The sequence below is a fragment of the Tenrec ecaudatus genome, chromosome 3 (genome assembly GCF_050624435.1).
Source record: "Tenrec ecaudatus isolate mTenEca1 chromosome 3, mTenEca1.hap1, whole genome shotgun sequence".
Lineage (NCBI taxonomy): Eukaryota > Metazoa > Chordata > Mammalia > Afrosoricida > Tenrecidae > Tenrec > Tenrec ecaudatus.
This window is the reverse complement of record NC_134532.1, coordinates 28,153,691-28,169,891: the sequence shown is the minus strand read 5'-3', so window position 1 is coordinate 28,169,891 and position 16,201 is coordinate 28,153,691. Positions and strand designations below refer to the sequence as shown.

The 16,201-nt window shown below is 43.5% G+C and overlaps 1 pseudogene; it reads right to left on the bottom strand.

Moving 5' to 3' along the window:
* Nucleotides 1-8,128: 8,128 nt before the first annotated feature.
* LOC142443320 (ATP synthase F(0) complex subunit f, mitochondrial pseudogene) lies at nt 8,129-8,395 on the bottom strand (annotated as a pseudogene).
* Nucleotides 8,396-16,201: the final 7,806 nt, after the last annotated feature.

Sequence of the window (16,201 nt, the reverse complement as noted above, 5' to 3'; positions counted from 1 at the left end):
GGATAGAATATCTGTAGAAAGAAAGGAAATACTGAAAATTCACACACACGCACACACATACATATACACACATACATTTAAGTATCCTATTAAGGTTTTTATAGAGATGCATTCACCCTTTCCTACTAAGAATTGAAAGCCTGGTTGCCATCTCCCTGGAATGAATCTGAGGATCTTATTGGCCCTCATGACAAAATCTAGGTGGCAATTTATCACATTACCATGTCTCACTTCACATGTAGCAGAACCCAATACCAGCCTTGAGCACCCAGTCATCATAGAATAGATCCCTTCTTAACACCTATCAATTGGAGGCAGTGGCACCTGTGTGTCTTCCTGGGTCAGAGCCAGATATGAGATTTAAATGCAACAGACAAAGTCTTGCAAAGAATTCAGCTCTCAAATCTACTCAATGCCATCCTAACACAATATCGTTACATTCTCCTATGAAACCTGACTCATGTATAGTCAGCCTCATTTACAGCAGGACCTGCGGCATCTCATCGTATGAGAAGCCAGAAGGGCCAGGATGCCGACCCTAAAGGCAGAAGTCAGTAATGTAAAATATTCTGCGGTTTCCTGGCAGTTCTTTCATGAGAAGGCTGGATGAAAAAGGAAGTGAGGCGAGCACAGATTCAGCTTCCTCCCCTAATCCTCACTGACGTAGGGAAAAGTGTCCAAGGAAAGGGGAGATGCATTTTCCTCTGTGCAGAAAGGAAGAGGGGATGATCACCCTCCACCTCTGAGACCAGTGTGTGCTCTCAGTATCCTCCAACCTTATGGCCCTGTCTAAGCACTCTTCAGAGATAGAAATGACTCTTCCTGAGAATTCTTGTAGACATTATATTTTCATTCCAAACTGCTCGACTATCAAAGCCTGGGACATCCTGGCGACCATGCGCCTGCTGCCGCCTGCACAGCTGGCCAAGCAGCCGTGGCCGAGGGCACCAGGGCCAACGTCCACCACACCAGCCCCAAGTAAATTTTCCTTTAGCCTCACAACGTTCAAAGCCCAAGGGCCCATTTCACGGTCACTTCCATTTAGTATTACCTTGTTTTTGGTTTCTTTGTTTCAGTTTGGGTTTTGATTCTTCTGTGCATGTTTAGTTAGATTACTTTTGTGATGGAGAGCTTCTTTCTTTTTTTTTTAAACACTTTTTGGGGCACTTAATCCATATATCTCACATAATCCCACAATTCCATAGTTCATCCATCTTAAGCATTGCACAATCATTACCACAATCGATTTCATATTGTCTATTTTCCCACTATGATTAAATCACCTTTAAAAAGACTTGTTAGTCACCTTCAGTTCTAGTGCTCAGTCCCCTCCATCCTTCATTCTTACTCCCCAAGTCCCCTCACCCTCCCCAACTCCGCCACCCACCCACCCGACCCCACCCAGACATCCTTACAAACCCTCACGTTATTTCATCTCCAGACATCCACCCCTTCTGTGCTTCACAAACTGAACCCAACAGAAACAATAAAGAATAGAAAGGAAATGAAATGGGAATGATTTTTAAAACCATAGTAATATATAGATAAAAATTCAAACAAGGAGTAAGAAAAAAGGGCCGCGGCCAATATTTTAAAACCAGGGAAGACGTTTCTGTCACAGACCAGCAAGAGATCTTGCGCCTAGAACAGACTCTGGTCGGGTCCAGAGGGAGGTCAGCAGAACAAGACCCCGGGGCTCACCTTTGAGCTGAGGAGGCGCAAGGAGTATCGGGAGGAGGCATCGCTGTGTGGAAGGAAACAAGGGAGGGGGGTTAGGAGACCCACAAAGAGAAAATCAGGGAACCACAAAGCCCCAAACCCCAGCCGGGATCCCCTTTCTCCAAAAGGGACTCCGACCATGAACCCCAATCAATCCGAAAGCAGGGAAATAGGACCTGCCTCAAGGACACCCGCCCACCTCTCACCAAGAGAAGCGCTGGCAGGGTTCCTGGGGGAGAGAAAGGGCGCTTGCACCCTAGTCAGCTGAACTAAAATAGCCTCCACCCACACACATGTCCCAGAGCCCAGAGCCTCCCACCTGGGAGCGCCGGCAACAGGGTGCTCAGGCTGTGGGCGCTTCTCTGGCACTGCGAGCAGAGCATGGACAATGGGATCCTTGCTGTGAGCTGCAGTTCAGAATAAGACACCGCCACTTCCGGCCCTTTCTGGGCGTGATCCGGAAGGGGAGGAGCTAGCGGGGTCAGGGAGGAGTAGGGTCTCTGCCTTCACTCCTCTCAAGGCAGCTCTTGCCCCGCCCATTTCTGCTGAGGCGCCAAAACAGGTGCCTGGTGAGGGTGGGCGGGGTCTGGTGGGTTTGGGGCGGGGCTTGGGGAGGAGCCAGGCATAGGCGGTCCACTCAAGAGGGTCCACAGCTGTGGCTGAGACTGCAGCTGCAAAGACTCAGATAACAATGGCCAAGTCAACCAGGGCTTTCCCCCATAGCAGAGAGCGTGCATGGGTGACATGGGTGAAATAGAACAATGTACGTTGGGTGTGTAAGCCTGTGATCAGATTCCCCGGATGTCCATCCTCCTAACAAACTGGAAACACCCAACCATCCAATCCTGCCAAGGTGTTAATGGGGCTGAAACACGAACTAAGGGTCCTCGCTTAACCTTTGTGATGACAATCCATTCTGTGACCTAAAGCACTGCCGTGTATGACTGATTTTTAGGAAAAGAGAAGTACCTACCATGCACGTCTAGGTAACTTATATGTCAGTTTAACAAAATTTAAAAATAAATCTTAAGCAGAAGCAGTGGAAGGGAATGAAGGAACGTGGATGGGAGGATGGTTGTTAAACTCGCCTGTCCTAAGAGCTGGAATTTGTACAGTCTTCTAGTTTGATTTCACCGGGAAGCTTTGGGGACAGCTAAACATGAGAGTTATGTTCTTCTATGATGCTTATCATGATTTATGTACTCTGCTAATTTAATGTATCACTCACTCAAGTTTCTATCGGTCCAAGAGGTCGTGTATGGACAGTGGGAAAGACTTTACCAAGTTGAGTGATCTGAAATTTAAATTTGCTTCCTGCAAGTAACTCTTGGCTGCCCAGACTCTCAGAACAAGTGTTTTTGGGAAAGATCAAAGTGAACTATTTCCCGATTAACTTGCATCCATAAAGATTGTGCTTCTTTCATGCCTGACATACTTGGGAATTCCTTTCTGAAAGTTCACGTCAAATTCCAAAGTTCCAGGCTTAAAATGGAGATAGGAGAATTGTAACACTCTGTTACATTTCCCAATATGGTTACATAATTCCCCAGACAGAAAACTGTCACGTGACTTTATCAGGAATCCAAAAATATCAGTTATCAGTCAATATTTTCTGAATTAAACTGGTTTATGTTGCTAGTTCTGCTGGAGCCAGCTTATCCTTAGATCTTGGGAAACGTAGCCTAGATTTTGCAACTAAAGGGTGACTTCTCTGGAAATACTTGCTGTGTTAGACTGGGTAGACTAGAGAAACATATCCAGGGTCATTCAAATATGTGTAAGAAAGAGATTTACACCAATAACTAATAGATAACAAGAAAACATTGCATCCCAGGCCAGATCAACTCTAAAAGTCCGATATTAGCCCATATGTCTAATAGTAGTCCATAATTTCCTCTTCAGACTCACACAGCACATGCAATGATGACGAATGCAGGAAGACCACAGGCCAGTGTGTATCCAATGGTGGTAGAAGCATTTTGCACTGGCATGGGTCTCCATGTGGCTCTTCCAGCTCTCCAAGTGACTCAAGAGCAGGAAGGTGAAGCAGAAAGAGAGGGTAGCCCAGCTCCTGGGAAAAAGAGTAGAAATTCCCAGAATCTACATGAGAAGGTCATGACCACCAGGAGCATAATCAAGTTGTGATCTGATTGACAGGCTAACCTCTACCCCTAGACTTATTTCCCAAGTTGAAATGAAACTATGTAGCTACTACACCTGCTTTCATGTGAGGTTTCCTGTTTCCCGTTCCCCCACCCCCACCATAAAAACCTCATTGTAATCGAGTCAATGCAGACTCACATAGATACTGTAGGGCAGGGGAGAACTTCCCTGGTAAGTTTCCAAGAATGAAAATGTTTGCTGGAGTAGAACGCTCATTCGTTCTCCTGTGGTGTTATAGGTGGTTCCAAACTGCTAGTCTTAAAGTTAGCAGCCCAACTTATACCCTCTTCACAAACAAGGGTTTGTTCATTCATTGTAGATCCACCCACTATAGCATGCAACTAGAGTCCAAAAGGTTCCCTTGGTTATACAAGCCACTTCCCATTGGGTTGCTCACCTAAAATTAGTGAATGATCAGCAGAACGAGATGTGCACAGCCACCGCTACCAAGTGCTCCAAAAGGAATCCCATTAGAAAGTCCTGGAGAGAGTGGGAGAAAAATGGGGACCCAAACTCAGACTCACAAAAGAGACCCTCAAGGAAATGGCCTTCGGTCACTTTCATGTCCAGAACTGAACTCACCCCCTGCTAGGCTAACCAGTCATGTAAGTAAGATCAAGGACAGGATTTAGCTGATGGGGAAGAATGGAAACAGGAAAGTCCTGGAAAAAAATTTGATAGTGTGTGTTGTTTTTAGTTGCCCTCAAGTAGGTTCCAGCTCACAGAGGACCTAGGTACAATCGGATGAAACACTGCCAAGTCCAGCTCCATCTCAGGGTGGATTTTATGTTTGAGCTCATTGCTGAAGCCAATGATCCAGTCCCTCACAAGGGTCTTCCTCTTTTCAATTGCCCTTTTACTTTACCAGGCATGATATCATTTTCCCAGGATGAATCTCTCCTGATAACATATTCAAAGTACATGAGACAACATGTCACCATCCTCACTTCTCAGGAGCATTAGCATGTGTGGTCAATGCTATTGTTAGTCTTGTTAATTCCTGTACAAATCTCCTTGAAACAATGGATGAATATATGAATTGTGATAAGAGATGTAAGGGCCCCCACTAAAACATTTAATAAAAAAATGAAATAAATAGAATTACATGAGACACTTCTAGCCTAATTGTAAGACTTTTAAAGCTGCAGATTCTGGGAATTATGAATAAATACTATTTTATTGTATTGTTATTTAAGTTCAAGTTATTTGGGAACCAAGTCAGACAACATGTTAAATGTTGTCTGACTTAGTTCCTAATATTTTAAACAAACTTTTTCATGTAACTCCATTATCAATATTTGTCTACAGTTTTCTTGAAGTAACATTATCTGACACTGGTGTCAGAATATTACTGGTTTCATAGAATGTGTTGTTAAGTGTTCTCTCTCAACCATTGTTATGTTTGTACCCAATTAACTTGAACTTAACTAACAATACAGTAAAATGCCAAGTTGTTATAACAAGGTGTTCTTGTGTTGAGGGAGGGCTGGAGCAGAGGCCCAAAGTCCATCCACTTCCTCAATGTATGACTATAAAAATACACACATAGGCCAATACTTCTATTTTATGAATTAATGTATTTATGTATGTATGACAATATGTTTAGACCTCCATCCATACCGTTCTTCCCAGATCTTTTCTCTATTTTGTTTTACATCCCCCCTACAATAACACTCACCCCTTTTCTGCCTCTTAGTAATGCCTCTCAGCTAAATTGCTATTGCTCCAACACCCCCAGGATCTCTAAGTCCTCCTCATTTTTTATTTAATTCCCTAGTTCTTCCCCTATCTATGAAATTGTCTGATCACCGCTCCCTCCCACAAGACCCTCCAGAACCATTGGTCCAGTTGCTTCCCATGCCTATATGGATAGGCAAAACAATAAGAGCCGAGACAAAACAAATAGATTGAATTAAAACTGGGGGAAACTAGCACCCCCCCAAAAAATATATAAGCATACATAATCCCAGGTTTGTCTGCTGACATTTATGACTATCTGCCCATGGGTCCTGGGGTTCCAGGAACTGCCCCTCCTGGCCTGAAGTCTATTTTTGCTGCTCCTCAGGGGTTTTATGGCTTGGCTTGGTTCCCGTTGCTGACCTGTTCTGTTCCCTTATTGGTTCACCCCACTGTGGAGGGAGGTGGGGGTCAGACCAGGCTCACTCCACACCATGTATCCCCAGTATGGTCCTCTGACGATGTACTCTCCAGCAAGGGGATATCATGTCTCAAGCTGATGTTGGTCTTACAGTCTTCTCTTTGTGTCCGGGCATTCGTTGTTAATCCCATTCATTCTAATATCTCCAAAAAAACCACACATAATTAAAAAGACATAATTGAGCTAAAACCCTGTATAAGTAATTGATTTGCTTTCATTGGTAATTATGCCCTGCAATGATGTTGTAGTGCCCTATTAGTATACATAAATTACAAACGTGAAAAAATTTAAGCAGTCCACACTGAAAGGAGAGAGAAAGAGAGATAGGTGAGAGAGAAAGAGAGAGAGATTATAAAATTAAGGGGTGGTTCTGGTTGAACAATGCACACTGAAGTTTGACAAGATTTCATTTACTGATGAAAAAACCTTGTTTGATAAATGAGATTAACAGGAAAAAAGTGTCATCAAGTATTACATTTTATAATGCAAGAAACACGCAGATCATGATGCTAAGCTCTGGATTTTGGGTGAGCCCTTATTTTATGGTAAATATTATACATGGTCTCCTACATCACTTGGCTTTCGAATTCTCTCTGCATAACATTTTAGATTCTTGTTTGCTATTATATTCATGTGTTTGCCTGTGTACATGTGTGTCAGTGTGTACAAGGTGTTCCTAGAACTGCCAAGTGTTTCCTAAGAACACCTCCCACAGCAACTTCACCCAATCCACCCCGGGCTTATTCTGCCTGCATCTGGACCAGTGGTTCTCATCCTGTGGGTCGCGACCCCTTTAGGGGTTGAATGACCCTTTCACATGGTTCTCCTGATGCATAACAGTAGCAAAATGATAGTTATGAAGTACCAATGAAAATAATTTTATGTTTGGACGTCGCCACAACATGAGAAACTGTATTAAAGGGGCATGGCCTTAGGAAAGTTGAGAATCCCTGATTTTCTGGACTCACCAAAGGATGGATAATCCAATAAGGAAGGCTCCTGGAGTATAAATTACGTCGATTTAATAATGATGCTGAAGTACTACAGGTGATTATCCTTTAATCAGTCTCTTGCCTTCCCTCCTTTATTTCCCAGCTCCTGCTCAGGATCCAGGTGACCCTGGACACAGATAATTCAAGGTGCTGAAATTGGGGCAGTTGTGGATTTCAGATCAGAGTGGATCATCCTTGCTTGGATGTTTTGTGCTTCCTGGAAGCTAAAAGTACCTGGGACCTGGGCATGTGGACCTATTACACGCCAGGTACCCTCAGCTAGTAGGTATGTAAGACAGGCTCAGGGAAGAACATAACTTTTGCCTCCGGAAGCCCCTGGGGTTGAGCTCAAAGATATCCAGCCTGTGCTAACACGCTGACTCTGAAACCTCCACTAATGGCTTCTTAGTTGCTGATTTGTCCACATCCGGGCCTCACTTTCATTCCAGGGTATATTTAGATAGCCACACGCCCAGGGTGCCTGGTCAGGATTTAACCAATTAAGTCAGCACGGGGTGTGCCTACTGTTGTTATCACGAGTGACTCTTTGAGGACTTACTTCTCCCTGAGTGGAGAGCCCAGTGTGCGTTGAGAGGGAGATCCTGGCACTGGACCCACAGGATGTCCCTGGGATTAACATCATTACACTTAAGGGGTGAAGCTGCAGCTCCTACTTGAAGTATGTCTTGTGAGGTTAAGTGGTTGGTTTACTGGAAACTCAAGTAGTCACAGACCCAAATATTTTAGGGTTAGAAAGGTGTACTAGATCTTCCTCAGAGCCCTTAAGTCTGAGGAAAAAGTCCAATATTGTGAAAAATGGAGATCATGGTTCCAATATAAGCACTTTTAATTTGATACGACCTCCATCTCTAGTGACATGAGGGTCCCTGGGAAAGAGGGAATGGAGGGGATCAAAGGTAGAATAACCAGTCATTTATTTGTTTCATTAAACATGGTTTCACTACATCTTTTTTTTTTTCAGGCCTGCACCTTTTATTGGGCACGTTCTCAAGGGCTCTTGCCGGGTGGAGGGGAGGGGGTGGTGGCAAGGCAAGTGGCCAGACCAGGAAAGCAGGCCGCCCTCACCGCGGCGTACTCAATGGTACTTCCTTAACCGCTCGTGTTTGAGCTCCTTGTAGGATAGGCAGTAGCTGAAAACCACATAGGCCGCCAACACCATGGACAGGCCTGCGACGCTCCCCTTCCTCAAGTTGACATACTTGCTATAATACCGATCGTAACCTCTCCGAAAGGCGCCGACAATGCCCGTCGGGGTGAAGTCCCGCATCAGCACCTAGCTGGGCAGCTCCGAGATCCTGACATCCAGGAGGCGCTTCTCCTTCAGGGTCACCGGAGACGCCATCTTTCAGTCCTGGGTGTCCGCTGCGCTGGGCCGTGCGGGCGCTGCTGTGTCGGTTTCACTACATCTTTGAGGGAGAAACCAGGATACGCTGTGACCTGCAAATTAGTGAGTGAGTACTTGAGCTCTTGGTCAACTTGGTTATTGGGTAACACATCCCAGCATATGTCTAATAGCAGAGAAGGCTCCCTAAGTGTAGGACACAGTAGAGCTGAAAAACATGAGTCCTGTGATGGATCTCAGTCATAATGCTTTTTGTCATATTTAAACATTTGTATATCCCTTCCGTTTGCCAAATTTCACGAACCATTTGTAAAAGTTAACTGTAAACAGAGGATGTGTTGGTATTTCCTAATTTGCATGTCTACCTCTGGCAGTCTCTTACATTTAGGTAAAATCTGGGAGAGGAGACAGATCCACACACATACTTAGCAGCATGAGTTTTTTTGGTGTGTTAGGTTTGGTGCTTAGATTAGGGTTTTAGTGTGTTAGAGACAGAGTCTGTACCTAAGATCGGAAGCTAGGTCCTGAGATTAATCAATGTTCCTGGTTCAAGAAAAAGAATCAAGGGATAGAATTGGGTTAATTGAGATGATTTGAGATTCAGATGTTGGTGGAGAGATTAAAAGTCATTACGTTTAGAAAGTTTCTGCCTAACAGATTATGTTTCGAGTTGATTAGGAGCGTATCTGTTAAGGTATAATGATGTAGAGATACAGTTTAAGGATTAGAATATTCGGGGTAGTTTCTGAATTTGAGATTTAGGGTCATAAGTTTAGGATTAAGTTGATAGACTCTGATTCAAAGAATTAGAATGAATGCATTAGGTTAGATTAGGGTGTGTGGTCATTGGATTTGTTAAGCACATGTTAACTTTGTTGTGGCATCAGGAGATGCTCAGGGTGTTAGTGGAAGTTCTGGAGTATGAGTGGCTTTTCATCTAGTTATCAGTGTGTTGGAAGGATACTCAGCACATTAACGTATAAGGGTTAATGGTTTGGGAGAAGGTGATAAGCAGTAAATGCATAGGGATTGAAGTACCGAGTTAAAATTGTGGACTGAAATGTAGCTGACAACACGTTTCAATTTATCAGCTATAAATAAAAAAGTTTTATATTTGGATGAAAAGCTCTGTTAATATCAATCAGGTCAAATTGTCCAATTATGGAGTTTCGCTCTCTAGTCTCCTTGTTGAGTTTCTTTCCCTGTGATCTCTTTCTCGGTGAGTGGTGTGTTAAAGTCACCCACTATAATTGTCGAGTCTGTGATTTCTTTCTTAATCTTTTGGAGGGTTTGGTTGATGTATTGAGCTGATCTCTCATTCAGGGAATATATGTTTACAATGCTTAGTGGTTCATTGTCTATGATTCCCTTGAGCATTATATCGTGTCCCCCCTTATCTCTTTTTATGGTTTGCACTTTGAGGTCAATTTTATCCGAGATTAGGATTGCAACCCCTACTTTTTTTGTATTGCTGTTTGCTTGGTAGGTCCTTCTCCAACCTTTAATTCTCAGCCTAATTTTGTCTTTAGCCTTGAGATGTGTCTCCTGCAGGCAGCAAATTGATGGGTTGTGTTTTCGAAGCCATTCTGTTAGTCTCAGTCTTTTAATGCCTGAGTTCAGGCCATTGATATTCAGGGTTATTATCTCCATGGGCAGACTCTGATGTCATTTTACACCTTTTGTGTTGGGAGTTTTCCTACTTTCCTTTCTCATTAGTGTGTGTTTTGTGTGTGTATTATTCTTGACTTCTTTCTATCCTTAAGCCATTGCTATGTTGGGGTCTGTTTTCTCTTTGTTGTGCTCTGGGTGAGGTTGTTCTATGTGTTGGTCTCTTATTTGTGCTTGGTGAGTGTTGTTCTTCTGCCCATACTGAGTCGGTGAGAATCTTTTGTAAGGCTGGGTTTGTTGTAATGTATTTTTTGAGTTTTTCCTTGTCTGGGAAGACTTTTACTTCTCCATCGATCTTGATCGATAATTTGGCTGGGTAGAGTATTCTTGGATTTGTGTTGTTTTCCTTCAATTTTTGGAATATGCTACTCCACTCTCCTTTTTTTCATAGTTTCTGCTGATAGGTCTGAGCATATCCTTATGTGGTGACCTTTATATGTGATTGCTTGTTTTGCCCTAGCTGCTCTCATGACTTTCCCCTTTCCCTCAAAGTTGGATAGTTTCACTATTATGTGCCTTGGTGATTTCTTCTTGGGGTCCTGTCATGCTGGTGTTCTTTCAGCCTCCTGGATGGTGGCCTGGTTTTCATTCATTAGGCTGGGGAAGTTTTCCTCCAAGAATTCTCTTGCCATTGTTGCAGATGACTTTTCTGTTGTGTCTTCCTCTGGTAGGCCAATAATTCTAATATTGTTCTGCTTCATAGCATCAGACATAGCTCTTAGGTTTTCTTCAGCTTATCTAATGCTCTTATTAGAATTTTGTTCACGTTTATTAAAGTCTGCTTGGCTGTCCTCCAAGACACTGATGCGGTTCTCTGATTCCTCCAATCGATTCTCAAGGAACATGATTTTGCTATTGTTTTTCATTATTTCCTCCCTAAGCTCCTGTATTTGCCTTCGGTGTATGGCTTTTATCTCCTCTATCATTTCATCCTTTTTCTGTATTGTTTCCCTCATATCCTGCATGGTTCCAAGCAGCATTCTGAGAGTTTCTTTGTATGGCATCTCAATATCTGCTTCTTCTATGTATGTTGCTATGTTCAGGACATCTTCTGCCTTTGTCTTTTGTTTCTCCTGTGTTTTCATTGAGGTTGTTGGGGCTGATAGTTGTTTGCATTGAGTTGTTTAGAGGGACCAGGTGCCATTTTCTAGTCTCTCTCTGAAAGACTTATAGGAATACTTCTTTGAACTGCCTACAGCTGATTTTGCTATGGGATTAACCTACCACTTTATCTTCCTGTGGCTTCCCTATCAGAGAAGTGCCCCAGGTGGCAGGTCAGCTGCCTGCCCCAGTGTTGCAGAGGCTGGGCTGAAGTTCCTGCTATTTGTTTGAATGTTGATATTTGTTGCCTGAGCTGCCAAATGTTTCCAGGTACACCGGAAGGACCTCCCTGGTGAGAAGTCCGAGGAGTATCCCCGGGACAGCAAGCAGGCCTTTCCCTAGCCTTGGGCTATCTATGCAGGGTGGAGCTCACCTATCTGGGTGTGGCCCAGGCGCAAATGCCCTAGGGCAATGGGAGTGCCTGTAAGTCCACAATGGAGTGTGAGAGAGCAGGGAAGGAATAGGAGGGGGAGAAAAATTAAGAAGTGAGATTAGACTAAGCAAGGGTATAGGGAAGTGAGGGAAGCAAAAGCAACTATGTTGCTGAGTCCCACTGCCTGCCTGTGGAGCTGCACAGGCTTACTCCCTGCCCCAAGCCCCAGCAGCAGTCCGCAGCTGAGCCCCAAGAAGAGTCGCAAGAAAGCTGTTGAGCAGCCTCTGAGAAGTGGGGGGACAGAGAGCAGAGTTGTTAACAGACCCCGCAGTGTACCTGAACCCTGTTCCCTGCCTGTGGATGTATGGGGGTTTGGGTTTAGTCCCTGCTCAGACAACACGGTGTGGCAAGCTGTGGCCGTGCTGTGAAAAAGCCCCTATGCAGCCCTCCAAAGCTGTGTGGGAATAGAGAGCAGAGATGCAAACAGAAGCAACAATGTATCAGAAACGGATCCCTGCCAGTGGAGCCGCAAGGGTCCTGTCCCTGCCCTGAAGCAGGTAGGTGAAAACTGTGGCTGTGCTGAGACCAAGCCCTGCTACAGGCTCCAAATGGTCCCAGTTCCGGCAGATACAGCAGCTGGGCTAGTGTCGAGCCCCAGCTGGCTTCCACTGAGGTAAGCCAAAAGCCCCCAGCCCCTCAAAACCCCGTGGATCTGTGCCTACTTAACTTTATGATGGGCCTCCTGCGATCCAGTGGCGTTGAATTTCCCTCTAAGCAACTCTCCTGGGCTGGATTCTGCCGAGTCCCTCTGGTATGTGTGAGAAATATTGATTTTTATAAGAATGATCATGTCATATTTCTCATAGTGTGTGGCCGATTTGTTAGAACCATTATCCTTCCAGATAGCAATCAAATGCTTAATACCACCAGCTTTATGTTTCTGTGTCGACATATGCATAGTATACAAACATACATTTATATTCATGTACATTAGCATGAGATGGGCATCAAAGGTTTCTGGGAAAATTCCACTTCTTCATGTTTTATTGATGTACCTATTCTATCTCAAAATTCACTTTAATTGAGTAGATTATAACTCAGGTCAAACCTTTAGGTCCATGTAAAAAATCACCTGTATTTTTCTGAGACAATAACTCTTTAGAGAAGTAGAACACTTTAAGTTTCTCCCTTAGGATACATGGTGATTTAGAACTGATGACCTTGTAGTTGTCAAGCAGTATTCAAAGAGAAATTGGCAATTAAATTAATCCTTGAAGTTTTACAACAGTAACAAATATAGATTATGATTAGAATATCAAGTTAGAAAGATATAGGGCAAAAGCCAGATATAACACTAAAGATGAAAAGAGGACTACTATCCCCTTCACCACTACACCAGGTGAGTAGGTTTGGGCTGCAAATCATGGTGCTGTTGAAATGAACAAAATTGATCTCCGTATTTAAGATGAGGCGATCTAGGTTTATAGAGATTAACATCCTCAAGAAATCCTATGTAGAACTCCACTCTGTAATTCCTTGTTACTATAGTTTCAAATGGACTAAAGAGCAGGGTTTGAGTATGTGTAGACTGTGTGTTCATTGTGCACAATTAGTTATATATATCACATATAACAACTCATCTTTATATATTTATAACACTTATTACATATAACAACATAAGTCTATATGTGTATGTAAATATACGGTATTAAAGATGATAAGGCAATTTTGGCTAGGAGGGCTTATCTAAAACTATTTTTTAACATTTTATTAGGGACTCATACAACTCTTATCACAATCCATACATATACATACATCAATTGTATAAAGTACACCTGTACATTCTTTGCCCTAATCATTTTCAAAGCATTTGCTCTCCACTTAAGCCCTTTGCATCAAGTCCTCATTTTTCCCCTTCCTCCCTGCTCCCCCCCCCTCATGAGCCCTTGATAATTTATAAATTATTATTTTGTCATATCTTGCCCTATCCGTCGTCTCCCTTCACCCCCTTTTCTGTTGTCCATCACCGAGGGAGGAGGTCACATGTAGATCCTTGTAATTGGTTCCCCCTTTCCAACCCACTCTCCCTCTACCCTCCCAGTATCGGCCCTCACACCCCTGCTCCTGAAGGTTTCATTCACCCTGGATTCCCTGTGCCTCCTGCTCCTATATGCACCAGTGTACAACCTCTTCTCTATCCAGACTTGCAAGGTAGAATTCGGATCATGATACTGGGGGGAGGAAGTATTTAGGAACTGGAGGAAAGCTGTATTCTTCATCGGTGCTACATCATACCCTGACTGATTAATCTCTTCCTCTACACCCCTCTGCAAGGGGATCTCCAGTGGCCAACAAATGGGCTTTAGGTCTCCACTCTGTACTTCACCCTTCATTCCCTATGGTAAGATTTTTTTTAATGATGATGCCTTATACCTGATCCCTTTGACACCTTGTGATCGCACAGGCTGGTGTGCTTCTTTCATGTGGCCTTTGTTGTTTCTGAGCTAGATGGCCGCTTGTTCACTTTCAAGTCTTTAAGACCCCAGACACTATCTCTTTGAAGAGCCGGTCACCATCAGCTTTCTTTGCCACATTTGCTTATGCACCCCTTGGTCCTCGGCGATCGTATCATGGAGCTGTGCAGCCAATGATATGAATTTTTGTTCTTTGATGCCTGACAACTGATCCCTTTAGGACCATGTGATCACACAGGCTGGCGTGTTCTTCCATGTGGGCTTTGTTGCTTCTGAGCTAGATGGCCGCTTGTTTATCTTCAAGCCTTTAAGACCCCAGACACTATCGTTTTTGATAGCCGGGTACCATCAGCTTTCTTCACCACACTTACTTGTTCACCCGCTTTGGCTTCAGCAGTTGTGTCGGGAGGGTGAGCATCATAGAATGCCAATTTAGTAGAAGAAAGTATTCATGCATTGAAGGAGTGCTTGAGTAGAGACCCAGGATCCTTCCATCACCTTAATACTAAACCTATAAATATAGACACAGATCTATTTCCACATCCTCATATATATTTGCATGCACATGTCTTTGTCTAGACCTCTATAAATGCCCTTTGCCTCCTAGATATTTCCTCTATTTCCCTTGACTTTCCTCCTGCCCCACTATCATGGTCCGTCCCCACCTGGGTTACAGCTATACCTCTTCTTTATGTTACCTTACCCTTGATCATTCCCTACCAGGCCTGTCACTCCCCCCTCACCACCAATTTGGATCTCATGTTTTTCCCTTGTCCCTGGGTTTGTTAACACCACTTCCTTACCCCCCACCTCCGCTTCTCCCAAGTCCCCCCGGAACTGTCGGTCCCGTTATTTTTCCTTCAGACAGTTCATCCAGCCTATCTTTTTATCTGTAACTATTAAAGAAGGATCTCACCCAAACATTTATTTGCTAGAGTCACTGGCAGGTTCTGAATTGCCACCTTTTATGCTGTGAGCTGAGTGCTTAAACATCTGTATATAAGACAGAGTTTAAAAAGACTCCCCAATGGCACAGTGTGTAAAACACTTGGCTTCCACTCAAAAGGTTGGCAGTTCAAGCCCACCAGCTGCTCTTGGTGAGAAAGACAGAGTTTAATATCAAGGGTAAGTGTACATCAAGAAAGCATCCCAACATGCTTAGAGTCAGGTTTGGATGCATTTGAATTGTGGCTACTTTCCTGCTACCCTAACCACCATAAAGGGAAGAGAAGGAAATTTATTTTGTTTACTCTCTACATCATAATGGAATGTTCTGCAATAAAACAAGTATTATCTTAAATCTGTGCTCCCGGGAGAACTTATTCACCTTAACACAAAAAGTCTTTAAATTATTTTAAATGTTCCAGGCTAACCTTTATAGAGATTAAATGCCATTCAAGACATATACTCCAGCGAAGTTCAGACCTTGGTTTTGTACTTCTTCTTTTTTAAATCATTTTATTGGGGGTTCATACAACTCTTATCAGAATCCATACATATATCCATTGTGTCAAGCATATTGGTATATTTGTTGCCATCATCATTCTTAAAACAGTTGGTTTCTGCTTGAGCCCTTGTTATCAGCTCCTCATTTTCCCTCTCCCTCCCCACTATCATGAACCCTTGATAATTTGTAAATTATTATTATTTTGTCATATCTTACACTGTCCAATGTCTCCTTTCACCCACTTTTCTGTTGTCCATCCCCATGGGAGGTGATTATATATAGATCCTTGTAATCAGTTCCCCACTTTCCACTCCACCCTCCCCCCAAACTCCAGGTATCGCCACTCTCAGCACTGGTCCTGAAGGGATCATCTGTCCTGGATTCCCTGTGTTTCCAGTTCCTATCTGTACCAGTGTACATCCTCTCATCAAGCCAGAATTGTAAGGTAGAATTGGGATCATGACAGTGCATGGAGCGGGGAGAGGAAGCATTTAGTAACTAGAGGAAAGTCGTATGTTTTATCATTGCTACATTGCACCCTGACTGTCTTGTGTCCTCCCTGAATCCTTCTATAAGGGATTTCCAGTTGCCTACAGATGGGTCTTGGGTCCCCAATCTGCACTCCCCCTCATTCATAATAGGATTTTTTGTTCTTTGATGTCTGGTACCTGATCCCTTTGACACATTGTGATCACACAGGCTGTTGTGCTTCTTCCATGTGGCCTTTGTTGCTTCTGAGCTAG